This window comes from Silene latifolia, chromosome 10 (assembly GCF_048544455.1).
Source record: "Silene latifolia isolate original U9 population chromosome 10, ASM4854445v1, whole genome shotgun sequence".
Taxonomy (NCBI): domain Eukaryota; kingdom Viridiplantae; phylum Streptophyta; class Magnoliopsida; order Caryophyllales; family Caryophyllaceae; genus Silene; species Silene latifolia.
In genome coordinates, this window is record NC_133535.1 from 49,816,892 (window position 1) to 49,831,538 (window position 14,647).

Consider the following 14,647-nt stretch of genomic DNA (forward strand, 5'->3'; position numbering starts at 1 on the left):
CACGGGAGGGGATGTGCACATTAAGGGACAGGGATCGTTGTCGCTCGTTGAGGAGCTGGACTAGGTGGGATCGGCTGCGGTCACCCACTGGCGGCGAGGATTACCTGTTGCGATGGGTAATCTGGCAGGGCTACACACTTTGGTGTGTAGTCGGTTACTATGTGAGCTTGGATGATTGGGAATTGGTGATGATCAGACGATTATTGCATTTGTTTGTCTTATTAGTTGAATAATACTGACCCCGTTGTTGTTTGTGGAATCTGCGGTGATCCATTCGGGGATGGTGAGCAGGCTTGACAGGTTTTGCTAGTGAGAGCTTGGGGATTATCTTGGGAGATTTGCCACCACGAGTCATAGCATCACCGTCTGAGTCTTAGCGAGTTTTCCTTTAATGTTAAGACTTTGAAGTTGTATTTCGTTAGACAGTATTTGGTTTTGGATCTTGTAAACTTTGCATTTCACATTACTTTAATAATAATGCTCAATTCAGACGCTTTGGTATATACTAACACTACTACAAATCCCTTATTTTTTCGACGCTTTTTAAGGCTATTTTCGACGCTTAAAAGCGTCGAGATTTTATTTCTCGACGCTTTATAAAGCGTGGTTTTTTGGGGCGTTAGAAATTTTAGACGCTTTTTGGCGTCAGCCTTGTCGACGCTTATTTGCGTCACTGACTCCCTCAAGTAGCGACGGTTTTCAGTGTCGGCTTTTTTTTACACTTATTTTCGTCGAGAAGTAGGAGGGTTCTTGACGCTTTTTCCCATCCCTCTAATTCTTTTCACTACAAATGCTTTTGTCACTATCGACTGAAATTAATGATATCCATACTAGATGACGTCATAAAGAGCATATAGAATACAATAATTTGCTTGCAATAAGCCAATGCTCAATTCATACTTCCGTTCTACACTTCTATTATTGAAAAAACCCAATTGTATTGCATCTTACATAAATTCTTATTGCTATAAAATAACCTTTTAACATGATTTACACACCAATAAAAATCCAATATGCATTACAAGAAATAGGTGTTTCTGCATAATGTTTACAAGAAATTCTATCTTCATTGTAACTATCTTTGTTATCTAAAAGTGAAAGTCCGCTCAATTGATTTGATTGCATCAACACCATTATGGTAGTTAAAAACCTGCGAGTACCAAAAACAATTCTTTTATTAGAAAAGTTATAATTCTAAAAGAATACCAAAGACTACAGTAAGTTTGACAAAACTCCATTGTATAACTTTTGCAATGAGGCTGCCAGCAAAGTTAAGGTCGATTAGCTCTTTCTCGTAACATCTATTTGACAATTATAAAAGACCATAATCTATGAACTTCTGTATTCATAACTTTTGTGATTGTGAACTCGAGGAGTATCAAGTTAAAACCATAATCTATTGAAAGCACTCCATTGGTAACTTGAATAATCATAAAAGACCAAATAACTCGCACAATTAAGTCAAATTCCCTAAATATTACTACCATATGACAATATCAATAATCAAGTCTAACATCCTCACAGCTATAATTTCTTAAAATACCATAACTGATGACACTAAAACAGACAATCCAACTTTCCTGATATACCACGAAAGAGCAACACCACCAATTAAATGACGAAATAATAAAAGAAACGACAACAAAATGAGATCTTTACCAAAGTAAAGGCAAGCTATTAAAAAAAAGTACGTTGAATGAGTACATTTATCTACAGGCAAATAACTTTATCTATATACAAACATTCATGAGATACAGAATTTCAGAAGCTATTGATATTCATCATATGAACAAATCTTAATCCCCTAACAATTAGGCATCATAAAATAAAGAAAGTTCAAGTACAGTTACACTCAAGCCATTTTACATGTAACGAATAAACAATAAACAAGAGTTTAACTAGAACACTAACCTTTAGTACTGAGACAGCATAAGATAAAAAATGTCAATAACCATCTTCAAGCCCCTAATAGCGCAAACAAGTTAGCTTATTAGTGTAGTAGTATGTCAGGCTCTCAGCACTTTAATTTCCCTTACACAGACGTGCTACGTTTTGTAAAAGCGTCTCACACATCATCAATTAAACACTGGTATTGTAGTAGTATACTAAAATAAACTCCATCAATATCAGGGATTCAACAATCTCAACAGTCCAATGATAACAATTACACCCAGCTCTAATAGCATTCTCTTCTTTTATTCAACAACACGAGCAAAGAGGACATTTTACATCTTTGTGATTACCTCCAACAATAAATTAAACAACTTAAAGATATATAACAAGGAAAAAAAGATGTTAAATACCTATTTATGGAAGACATCCTGCACCCAAATCTAATTCCCTTAATTAGAATTTCAGACTCTATGTTGTTCAGCTCCAACAGCTGCACTTCCATCATTGCTTAAGCAGGGTTACCTGAGAAATAATAATTTGTACTCAATAAGAATTGGCTCAATCTTTCATGACCAATGCTTTACGTAATATTATTCTAAATGAACGACTAACAAATACTTGAAAATTGACATGTATTTGTGTATACGTTCAATGAGTTATCCTGCATGTCGCTAAAGGTATCACTTATACAAGAAAATGTACAAGTACACCACTCATCTTTGTTAACCACCATTAAGTCCACATGTTTCAAACAGTTCTAAAGTTTTGTAAAATAGGAGCATGATTAATTTTTTAATTTTTTTAATCCGTAACCTATTCCCGCCTTAACCACTAGGTCAAGACATTTCAATAGAAAACAATTTCCAAATAATTAAGACAAATTGATGCACTTTTTTTAGCTAACAAATTAAATAAGAAATCAAATATATAAATTACTCGTCATATGGAAGACGAATGAATATAACTATAAAAATGACATAACGGAAGCAATGGAAGTGATAAGAAAAAAAAGAAGAACGAAAATAAAAACCTGGGATTTGTTTAAATGATGGAAGTCTAACAAAGAAGCACACTAAGAACAAAAGTACCAAATGCCTTATTAATGAGATGCACACTACGAAGCACATTAAGAACCAAAGAACCAAATACAACGATGTTGTTGTATAAGCCGCATCAAAGTTACGATGAATCGATAGCTAATACCATTCCATGATCACTTATTTATTATCCAATTTGTTCGCAACATGCAACACAAGCTAAGCGCAACAAATCTGACATCAAATTTCAGAATATGTAATGTTGATACAAATTCATCAAATTCACTTAGAAAGGGATATGGTGCCAATTGTAGAAAATAACCCTCCTTTAAAGAAGAATGTCACATTTTATGAGTGTAATCCAAGTGCTAAGATATAAGCAAACTTACTCAAAAAGATTGCATCATCCCTGAATATTATTGCCTCCTTTCTTCAAAATTTCTGTAACACTCCAATTTTCTGCAATAAGCAAAATGAAGCAAACGCTTTTATTGTCCAAAAGAGAAACTTATTAACAATTCTACAACACTGCTAAGTTGGCCTGCATATTTTTAGAGCAAGAAAAGGTTCTGAATCGATATAAGACAAACTTACCAGTACTATCAAGAACATTGCAAACTTACACTTTCTCATTAATCCAACTTCTTCATAACTCAAATAAAAGTCTAACCAACAAATGTCGCGATTCATGTAGAGTAAAATCGCGAGCTTCATCTGTTCATGGAAAATATATACTTGTTGGAATCCATGACCATTAATATACTAAGTTGAGTTCTAAATAACACAAAGTGGAATAGGGCTAATTTTATCGCTTACGTAAATTTGAGTTTTAGCATATATATACACTACTTTTATAGGAATAAAACGTCTCAATAGGTTATTATAAAACCCGGTTAATACTATGTTAAAACCTCAATTATTAGAATTATGGGCATTAAATCGATCACCCTTATACTCTTGGCACCTTTAAGCAGATTCAATACTCATACCACTACTGAAGAAGTTGGTATTGATAACTTTGATGACATTTACAAAGTACATGAATGCATAGTAAGACAAATAATACAAGTCCACGAAAAAAAACTACACCTGGAAGCCTGAGATCCAAATTCACACCAGGTTGGCTTAAACAAATGAAAGAACCATAGAAAGAATCATTTAGATTGCTCACTAATTTTAATATTCATTATGCAATCACGATAAAGTTGAAATTACTAAAGTAGGTGCAATTACAACAAAATTTGAACTTGACATTAGACTGAGTTTATAAAACTTCATTTAGATAAGGAAAACGATAATGTTTTATCAACTATCAAGTCTTATTCAGATTACCATGGAGAGTTATCTACAATAAAATTGACAAATAAGGTATTAATAATAATAAAAGGCTAAAAAGACTAAATAAAAATACCTGTAAATATGACAAATTGGTTCACAATTAAAGGTGTGTATCCTTACTTTCAATCATTTGTTGTGAAAAACATTCATTATATAAATTGAAGAGGAAATGACTTAGTTCTTTATGGATCTACAATTATTAAAGTATAATAATGCTAATATGAGAGAAGATTGAAAATTTAAAGTAAAAGAAAGACAATGAACTGGATGAGATTCGAATTCTTAACTGAAATTTAATAAGATCCTCAATTCCTCGAACCCCATTTTTTCTTTACAGAAAACACAATTTAATCCAAAAGAAGGAAACACGTCGCAATAATTAAAAATTTAAATAGACAAGAAAATACAAATTAGTGAAACACAATCGAATTGATAAACAAAAATTGCAAGAAAAGCAAGAAGAGTCTTACCATGAATCCAAAGTTGAGACATTTGTAAGAATGCTCGACATCAGAAGCCGCCATTAATCGGATTCGATGGGAATATGGGATCGAGAAGATGAATAGTTAAACGAATTAATTAGGGTTTGTTTGATAAATAAGGAAATGCCAGATGAATTGTGTTTTGGGATAGGCGCAATGAGGAAGTCAGAGCGGTTTATTTTAATTAAAAGTTGAAAAAATAATTTTTAACTCACAAAAATGAATTTGGGCTCAAAAAGAGGTCGACGCTTAAAAAAGTGTCGAGCCTGAAGTGTCAAGATTATAAGGGGTTTGTTGTAGTGTAACCTCGGGAAACCGAGATGGTAACGCACTTTCATGGTAGGGTGGTCCTGGTAAGGCACCTTGGTATGAGAGGGTGTTACAAAGTGGTATCAGAGCCGAAGATTCCGACACCTAAACAAATAAATTTAATGAACCTAGGGAGTCTAAATAAAATGAACCCGGGGAGAGTAGTTTGGAGCTACCGCAAAGACTCGGGAGACGTCCCGGAGTCGCACATTGGCCCTTACTAACTCGAGCCGGTAACATGGGGGAGTGTGATGAGAACTAGGCTTTGTATGTGCACGTATGTGAAGATACATGTTGGTAAAAGTCGATAGTTGCATATATGTGTGATGAAGTTCTTAATTGTTGTGATGGGAGGAGTAGTAGATGAAACGGGTTGTGATTTCAACGTTGGATTTAGCATATGTGCAAATTGGATGCTGATATGGTTACAATATGGTATTAAAGTTTTAATATATGCATTGCTTGCTGACGTGATTATAACATGGTTTTAAGTCCTTAAGTATTTGCTTTGGGAATAGTGAGCATGATAGGGGAATCGTAATCAGAAAACCCGTTTATAGCGTAACTCGGCCGAAGCGGGCGGTACTCGACCGAGTATGGAGTACTCGGCCGAGTAGCCAAGAACTCGACCGAGTGTTGTTTGATGGAAAGTAGCAGTCGCTACTGTTTGTGATAACTCGACCGAGTATGAATGTATACTCGACCGAGTAGTGTTCACTTGGCCGAGTGTTGTTACACTCGACCGAGTGTTGTTTTTGTGTTTTGGCGTTTGCCTCTGGAGTCGATACTCGACCGAGTATCTGGGAGGATACTCGACCGAGTATCTGGGAGGATACTCGACCGAGTTATCTTTACTCGACCGAGTATGATGTATACTCGGCCGAGTGTTCTTATGGCGGAAGAGTGTTAAATTTTGAGCATGTGTTTACGTTTCTTTCATTCTTATCAGCTCAAAATGCCGCCCAAAAGAACTCCCGCGCAGATCCAAGCTTCAGAGATGACTCTTGATGAGGTTGCTCGCATGATTGAGCAACAAGAGGCTCTCCTTGAAGCTCTCAAAAATGTGGGAAAAGGGAACGAGAAGACGATGGATGCAACCCAGCTTAGCATCAACATTGCTCGTTTCCACCCTCCCACATATGACGGGGTAGGTGAACCAAAGCTGCTCGAGAAGTGGCACCGTGAGATTGAAGCTCTCATGGAAATGGTTAAGTGCCCCGAGGACATGATTGTTGAGCGGGTAGTGTACTACCTAAGAAGAGAAGCTGCAGCTTGGTGGCGAACGTCAAGGATGATGCTAGAGCTTACTACCAGGAGGAAGGGGCTATTCCGTGGTCCGGGTTGAAGAGTGCTATGAGAGAGCAATTTGTGCCGGAGCATATCCGACACAAGATGAGATCCGACTTTGATTCTTTCACCATGACGAGGAGATGACGATCCACGATTACTATCATCGATTTTTGGAGCTATCTCGTTATGTGGAGGATATGCAGCTCGGGCAAAGAGGTTTGGCTCTCCGTTTTGAGAGGGGTTTATCTGCTAAGATCGTGAGTCGTATCTTGGCCGGGGTTGCTACGACCTCAAGGAAGTGTATCGAGAGCGGGTCAAGGTGAGAGAATGGTGGATCTCTCAAGGGAGATCGAGGAGAGGACTCACTACGAGAAAAGGAGGGCGATAGCGGGAACAACAATCAGCCAACCAACAAAAAAGGGAATTTCAACCATGCTAAGGCTTTTTCTAGTGGAGCCGATTTCTCCGGAGGTTCTCGTGGTCGGGAAAGAATGGAGGTCGGGTCATGTAAGTGACAACACCAACCTTACGTGTTTCAACTGTGGTGGGATAGGCCACAAAAGGCGGGAATGCACGAGCTACAAGCCCGGCAATGGTTCAGGGGCTCGATCAGGAAATTTCTCTCAGGGGCCGACTCAGAGTTTTGCTAGCAACCGACCGGGAGGTTCATGGGGCAACAGAGGTGGACAGGGTAACCAGGGCGGTTACAACCGCGGTGGTGGTGGATCTTATCAGCGCCAGAATAACAGTGTCACCCAGGATTCGGCAGCTAAGCCAAGTACCTCCAATGCTTCAGTTCAGGGTGGAGGACAGAAAAATAGTGAAAAGCTCTTCATGATGGACAAGCAGGAAGCACAAGATGATGCTCATGTAGTTATCGGTACCTTTCTTGTTAATAATGTACCATCCTTTGTTTTGTTTGATTCCGGGGCTACACATTCTTTTGTGTCTAAAAGTCATGTTGTGTCTATGGGTTTGGGAAATTTTGAGGTTGTAAAAGATGATGTGTTCATACCTTCGGGGGAGTCTGTGTCGTGTCTCAGGTTATATAAGGGTATATCTATGGTGATTGGAGGGGTAGATTTACCAGTAGACCTGTTAGAGTTTCCTAAGGATGGGTTTGAGGTGATTGTCGGGATGGATTGGCTAGTTAGGTATGATGCCAGGATAGATTGTAGACAAAAGAGAGTGTCTTTAAAGGGTCCCAAGGGTGTTAGGGTGTCCTATAGAGGGTTTGTGGTAAAGCCTAAGTGTAGGTTTATAGCAGTTATGACCTTAAAGTCATGTTTAAGGAAGAAGTGTCCCTTAATTCTTTGTCATGTGAGAGATCACCGAGTAGAGCCGCCGGCAGCTTCTGAGATTTCCGTGGTGAAAGAATTCGAAGATGTCTTTCCTGAGGAAATACCGAGTTTGCCTCCCAAGAGGGATGTTGATTTCAGCGTGGAGCTTAAGCCGGGAACGGGTCCTATATCTAAAGCACCTTATCGTATGGCACCTAAAGAGTTGGCTGAGTTGAAGAAGCAGATACATGAGTTGTTAGGCAAGGGTTATATCAGGCCTAGTGTGTCACCGTGGGGAGCTCCAGTTCTTTTTGTAAAGAAGAAAGATGGGAGTATGAGACTGTGCATTGATTACGAGAGAGCTCAATCGGGTCACGGTGAAGAATAAGTATCCGTTCTTGAGGATTGATGATTTGTTCGATCGGCTAAGTGGAGCTGGTGTGTTCTCTAAGATTGATCCGAGGTCGGGGTATCACCACCGAGGATAGCAGATGAGGATATTCCTAAAACAACATTCCGATCTCGTTATGGTCACTACGAGTACGTGGTGATGCCTTTTGGGTTGACCAATGCGCCAAAGCGGCTTTTTATGGATTTGATGAACCGGATCTTCACACCGTTTTTGGATAGGTTTGTGGTTGTTTTCATCGACGATATCCTAGTTTATTCTAAGACTAAGGAAGAGCATGAAGAGCACCGAGGATAGTTCTGGACCTTGAGAGAAAATCGACTTTATGCTAAGTTGTCCAAGTGTGAGTTCTGGTTAGAGGAAGTGGCTTTTCTGGGTCATGTAATATCTAAGCAGGGGGTATCTGTGGATCCTAGTAAGATTGAGGCCGTTACCAAGTGGGAATCGCCGAAGAATGTTGCTGAGATTCGGAGTTTCTTAGGCCTTGCCGGCTACTACAGGAGATTTGTGAAAGATTTCTCTACCATAGCGCGGCCTATGACATCCTTGATGAGGAAGGAAGTTAGATTCGTTTGGGATGAGAGTTGTGAAACGACGTTTCAGACCTTAAAGGAACGCTTGACCACAGCTCCTATCCTAGCCTTGCCAGAGGGTTGTGAGAACTTTGAGGTCTATACCGACGCTTCAAAGAACGGTCTTGGTTGTGTCTTGATGCAGGGAGGGAGAGTGATAGCTTATGCTTCGAGGCGGTGAAGCAATATGAGGAGAACTACCCTACTCATGATCCGGAGTCAGGGTGCGATTGTGTTCGCTCTTAAGATTTGGAGGCACTACCTTTATGGCGCAACTTTTAAGGTGTTCTCTCACGATCATAAAAGTCTAAAGTATATCTACACTCGAAGGAGCTTAACATGCGACGGCAGGCGGTGGATGGAGCTGATTGGAGATTATGATATGGAGATCATCTATCACGAGGGTAAAGCTAATGTTGTCGCAGACGCATTGAGTAGGAAGAGCGTTCATTCGCTATGTACAGCTATGTCCTTGCTGAAGTTGAGAGATGAGATGTCTAGTTTGGGGATCTTTATGATTCGAGAGGGGGATACCATCGGGGATTTGACGGTCGAGCCAGAGTTGTATAAAAACATCAAAAGTAAGCAAGAGCTTGATCCTAAGATCCAGGAGTGGAAGTCAAAGGTAGAGAGTGGAGCGACTTCCGGTTCTCTATACATCCGGATGGGAGTGTTCGTTTTGATGGGAGATGGTGTGTTCCTGACGATGCAGAGTTAAGGAGAATGATCTTGTCAGAGGCTCATTGCACTCCTTATTCAGTCCACCCGGGTGGTGACAAGCTTTACAGAGACCTTAAGAAGACTTTTTAATGGCCGAACATAAAGAGGGATGTAGCTGAGTTTGTGGCTAGATGTTTGACCTGCCAAAGGGTCAAAGGTGAACAAAGGAGACCCCAAGGTAAGATTCAGTCTTTGACAGTGCCCGAGTGGAAGTGGGAGTCGATCTCCATGGACTTTATTGTGGGGTTACCTAGGTCACAACAAGGTAACAACATGATTTGGGTGATTGTGGATCGGTTGACCAAGTCGACCCATTTCGTTCCCATGAAGGATACTTGGTCTAAGATGCACTGGCATTGGGTTCGAAAGCATGTGGTGCGGTTACATGGTATCCCGAAGATATCGTTTCGATCGCGATGCGAGGTTCATATCAAAGTTTTGGCAAGAACTGCAAGAGTTGATGGGTACAACGTTGAAAATGAGTACGACTTTTCATCCGAACCGATGGTCGGACGAACGGACCATCAAGACCTTAGAAGACATGCTAAGGGCATATGTTATGGACTTTGGGGGCAGTTGGGAAGACAGACTTGATTTGATCGAGTTTTCATACAATAATAGTTATCATACAAGCATTGGGATGACACCTTTTGAAGCTTTGTATGGCCGAAAATGCCGAAGTCCAGTTTGTTGGGATGATAGTTCCGAGGCAGTGGTTTTAGGGCCACAATTGGTTCAAGATATGGTTGAGCAAATCCAGTTGATTCGCCAAAAGATGAGAGCAGCTCAAGATCGCCAGAAGAGCTACGCCGACTTACACCGCAGGGACATTGAGTTTGCGGTAGGTGACAAGGTGCTTTTGAAAGTGTCACCTATGCGAGGTGTTATGAGGTTTGGGAAAAAGGGTAAGCTAAGCCAAAAGTTTATAGGTCCTTATGAAATTTTGGACCGTGTTGGCGAGGTAGCCTACAGGTTAGCTTTACCACCAGCTTTGGATAGAGTGCACAATGTTTTTCATGTGTCTCAACTCCGGAAATATGTGAGTGATCCGTCGCACATCCTCGAGATGGAGAACATCGAACTTGATGAATCCTTGTCCTATGCCGAGATTCCTAAGGAGATTCTTGATCGCAAGGTTCGTAAGACCCGGAATGGTGAGACGGTCTTACTCAAGGTCCTTTGGTCTAATCATAATGTGGAGGAAGCCACATGGGAACCTGAGGAAGCTATGCGAGAACGTTTTCCTAACCTTTTTGATCAGGTATGTTTGGTTACGGGGACGTAACCGTTGTCTTTTTAGGGGGGTAGGAGATGGTCGCGATGGTGTTTTGGTTTTGTTTTTCTTTGTTTGGTTCGAGTCGGGAAATGATTTTGTGGTAACTTGTTTTGGTGCTTGTATAGTTCCTTGGAGTTGTCTTATGTAATTGGTATAATCTTGTGACGTAGTGTTGTGCTTGCTTGTATAGTAGAGTGTGAACTTCGGGACGAAGTTCTTTTTAGGGGGAAAGATTGTAACACTACGGATTTTCCTTGGTGACTACTCGACCGAGTAGAGCCTACTCGGCCGAGTAGTGCTCTGGTTATGTGTTATTTTGGTTCTGCCGAGGAATACTCGGCCGAGTATAGTGAATACTCGACCGAGTATTGGACACTCGGCCGAGTATGCACTTACTCGACCGAGTGTCCGGTTTGGCGGAGTGTTATTTCGACGGTTTGATTAGGGAATGTTTAGGGTATTTTATACAACCGCGTCAGTTTCTAATATCATTTCAAAAGCTTTATCATTTCTACGTTACCCTAATCACACCCAAACCATTCCCTAATCCTTCTCTTAAGCATTTCGTAGCGTCTTTGTGTGGATAATCGTCGTGGTTCTTGCGTATAAGTTCTCGTTGCACTGTTGGTAAGTTCTATCTTCGTGATTATTTGTACTTTTGTGAGTTCTTTGTACATTTATATGAGAAGAAGATTTTGGGAATTGTACAAAGTGTAATCGTGTTGCATGATCGTTGTATAGGAGAAGACTTCGTAGAGGAGCCTTTTTGATTGTTCGTGTTGCATCTCTTCTGTTGATTGCTAAGGTAGGGTTTCCCTACTCGGTTCTTCGTGCTTTACATGACATGTTGTTGTAATTATCGTTGTCTGTTGATCATCGTAGTATGGAGATTGTTGTGACAGTGTTGGTGTGAGGGGATTGAGATGACTATGATGTCATGTGATTGTGATTGTGGTGGAGTCACTTGCGGGAGTGGCTTCACACCCTAGTTCGCCCTCCGTGGAACCCGCCACGGGAGGTGATGTGCACATTAAGGGACAGGATCGTTGTCGCTCGTTGAGGAGCTGGACTAGGTGGGATCGGCTGCGGTCACCCACTGGCGGCGAGGATTACCTGTTGCGATGGGTAATCTGGCAGGGCTACACACTTTGGTGTGTAGTCGGTTACTATGTGAGCTTGGATGATTGGGAATTGGTGATGATCAGACGATTATTGCATTTGTTTGTCTTATTAGTTGAGTAATACTGACCCGTTGTTGTTTGTGGAATCTGCGGTGATCCATTCGGGGATGGTGAGCAGGCTTGACAGGTTTTGCTAGTGAGAGCTTGGGGATTATCTTGGAAGATTTGCCACCACGAGTCATAGCATCACCGTCTGAGTCTTAGCGAGTTTTCCTTTAATGTTAAGACTTTGAAGTTGTATTTCGTTAGACAGTATTTGGTTTTGGATCTTGTAAACTTTGCATTTCACATTACTTTAATAATAATGCTCAATTCAGACGCTTTGGTATATACTAACCTCGGGAAACCGAGATGGTAACGCACTTTCATGGTAGGGTGGTCCTGGTAAGGCACCTTGGTATGAGGGGGTGTTACAGTACCGTAGTGTGCTTGGGTATCGTCTGGGTGTTCCGTTATTCACGATCTCTAGGCCCTGTCCAGCTTGCTCTCGGGATTTTGCTGATGATGTTTTTGGGGACCACGCTGTTTCTTGTACTGGTACTGTGGGCGTTAAACATCGGCATAACCTCGTCCGTGACACTCTTTTCGACATCTGCTATAGATCTGGTATTTCTGCGGGAAAGGAGGTTGATGTTGGTTTGGTTGACGGGCATGGGGGTTCTCTTCGTCCTGCGGATTTGCTGCTTTATTCTTGGGACAGGGGGCGTGATGTGTGCGTTGACTTGACCGAGTCCTCTCCTTTGACTCAGACTGGGATGACGAATTTTGTGCCTGGCCGGGTTGTTGCTTGATCTTTGCTCGGCAGGAAGTGTGCTAAGTATGGGGATTTGTGCGCGACAATGGTTATGGTTTCCTTCAATTCTCTTTCTCATCACTTAGGGAGTTGGGTTCGGATGTTGTTGCCTTGCTCAAGCGGATCCGAAATTCTCGGTATCTCGGGATGCGGGGTTCGGGTGGCCGCTTACATTTTTACTAGACTTAGCTTTGCTGTTGCTAAGGGTGTGGGAGCCCAGCTTGTTTCTCGGCTCCCCACCAATTTCATGTAAACTTTTGTTTTTCATTTAATGAAAGCTGCGCGCATCCTTATAATAATAAAAATAATAATAATAATAATAATAATAATAATAATAATAATAATAATAATAATAATAATAATAATAATAATAATAATAATAATAATAATAATAATAATAATAATAATAATAATAATAATAATAATAATAATAATAATAATAAACCGGTCCTCTCTCTTCTTTCTCTTTCTAAAATCCTCTCTAATTTAGCGATTTTTTGCGTAGCAATCTGCTTCGTCGGGGTTCCTCGCTATTGCCAGGGGCCGGCCGCCGCGAGCAATAGGGCCTCAAAATCCTATTGGCTCTTTAGTGACATCATCTCCAACGGTTACTACGGTTACATCATATATGGCTCCTGCTGCTGCGCAACCCATGGCTGTGGGGGGAACAAATTGGGGCTTCGTCTGAGGCGACACAAACTGGGGGTTCCTCGCAGGATCAAGGGGATCCTGTGGAGGTTCCACCAGTGGTTCCTAAGCGGACTTTTTCCCAAGTTCTGAAGAATTCATCGATAGGTGTGAATCTTTCCTATGTTCAAACTGATGTGAATTCTCCTATTACTATTGATGAGGGTGACATAGCTAAGGAACTTGAGTACTGGCAAACTACGCTGGTAGGGACTGTGCTTGGGCGCCAGTCATCTCTTGTGCAGATTGAAACCCTAGTTTCTAAATATTGGTCACATATTACTACTCCTGAAATCATGTATTTTGCAAAGGGGTGGTATTATTTTAGGTTTGCCTCCGCTGAAGATAAGCAGAAAATTAGGTCTGAAATATGGAATCTTAATGGGTTCCCTTTGGTTTTTAAGCCTTGGAGCCCAACTATGGTTGATGAATTGAATGTCACTCATGTACCCGTGTGGGTTTTATTCCCTAATTTAGACCCCTGTTTCTGGTCTAAATATGCTTTAAGTAAAGTTGCGAGTGCTGTGGGCAATCCTATATGTGCAGATGAGCACACTACAAACAAGAGCAAACTGGCCTTTGCTCGAATCCTGGTGGATGTTGACCTTTCTAAGGAATTGCCAAAAGTTGTTCAGCTTAACACCCCATATCGTGGCACAGTCCTTCAAAAGATTGAATATGAATGGCTTCCTTATTTTTGCACTGCTTGCAAGAAGGTGGGACACTTAAAGGAGAGATGTAATGTAATACTCCGTATTTATAAGTCTTGGGGTACTCTATCGAGTAGCCCTTACTCTGTCGAGTAAGGGTAAGTTGCGAAATAAAATAGTTTTTGACCTGTTGGGTACTCGATCGAGTAGCTGGGGTACTCGATCGAGTAAGGGGGTACTCGATCGAGTACCTGGGTACTCGATCGAGTGTCCGGTTTTACGGGGAGTTTTCTCGGGTTTTGTTAATTATGCGATTAAGGTATTTAAACATAATCGTCATTGTTTTAAATCACTTTTACAAAACCTAAAACCCTGTTTAAGAGAGAAAGCAGCCAGTTCATCTTCCTAATCGCATTCTTAGCAATCCCTGAGTTCGACGGTCGATTCTTGTCGTAATTCGTATCGTTGAGTTCCTTGCGTCGAGGGTAAGCTTTTAATATAATTTTTATAATGTTTTGTTAAGATTGGTTAAACCCTAATTTAGGGATTGGGGGTTTTTGTGTGTAGTATGTGATGTGTAGTCTTTATGTGTTATGTGTTAGGAGGAGGATTCGTAGAAGAGGCGTTTTGATACAGCTGTAGATACCGTCTGCTTGGTGTGCTTTCCAGGTAGGATTTCCTACTCAGTATTAGTCCCATAATGGGATATTGGTGATGTGCTGTAGTTAGT

The 14,647-nt window shown here is 40.8% G+C and overlaps 1 long non-coding RNA gene across 2 annotated transcripts; it reads right to left on the reverse strand.

Moving 5' to 3' along the window:
• Positions 1 to 810: 810 nt before the first annotated feature.
• Positions 811 to 5,049, reverse strand: LOC141605617 (uncharacterized). 2 transcript variants are annotated; one of them, XR_012526398.1, is made up of 6 exons: positions 4,739 to 5,049; positions 3,525 to 3,644; positions 3,320 to 3,389; positions 2,304 to 2,415; positions 1,912 to 1,965; positions 811 to 1,150 (listed from the first exon to the last, which is right to left on the reverse strand). It is a non-coding gene; the product is annotated as an uncharacterized LOC141605617 (long non-coding RNA). The 2 variants fall into 2 exon arrangements; XR_012526397.1 differs by having other exon boundaries at positions 3,320 to 3,644.
• Positions 5,050 to 14,647: the final 9,598 nt, after the last annotated feature.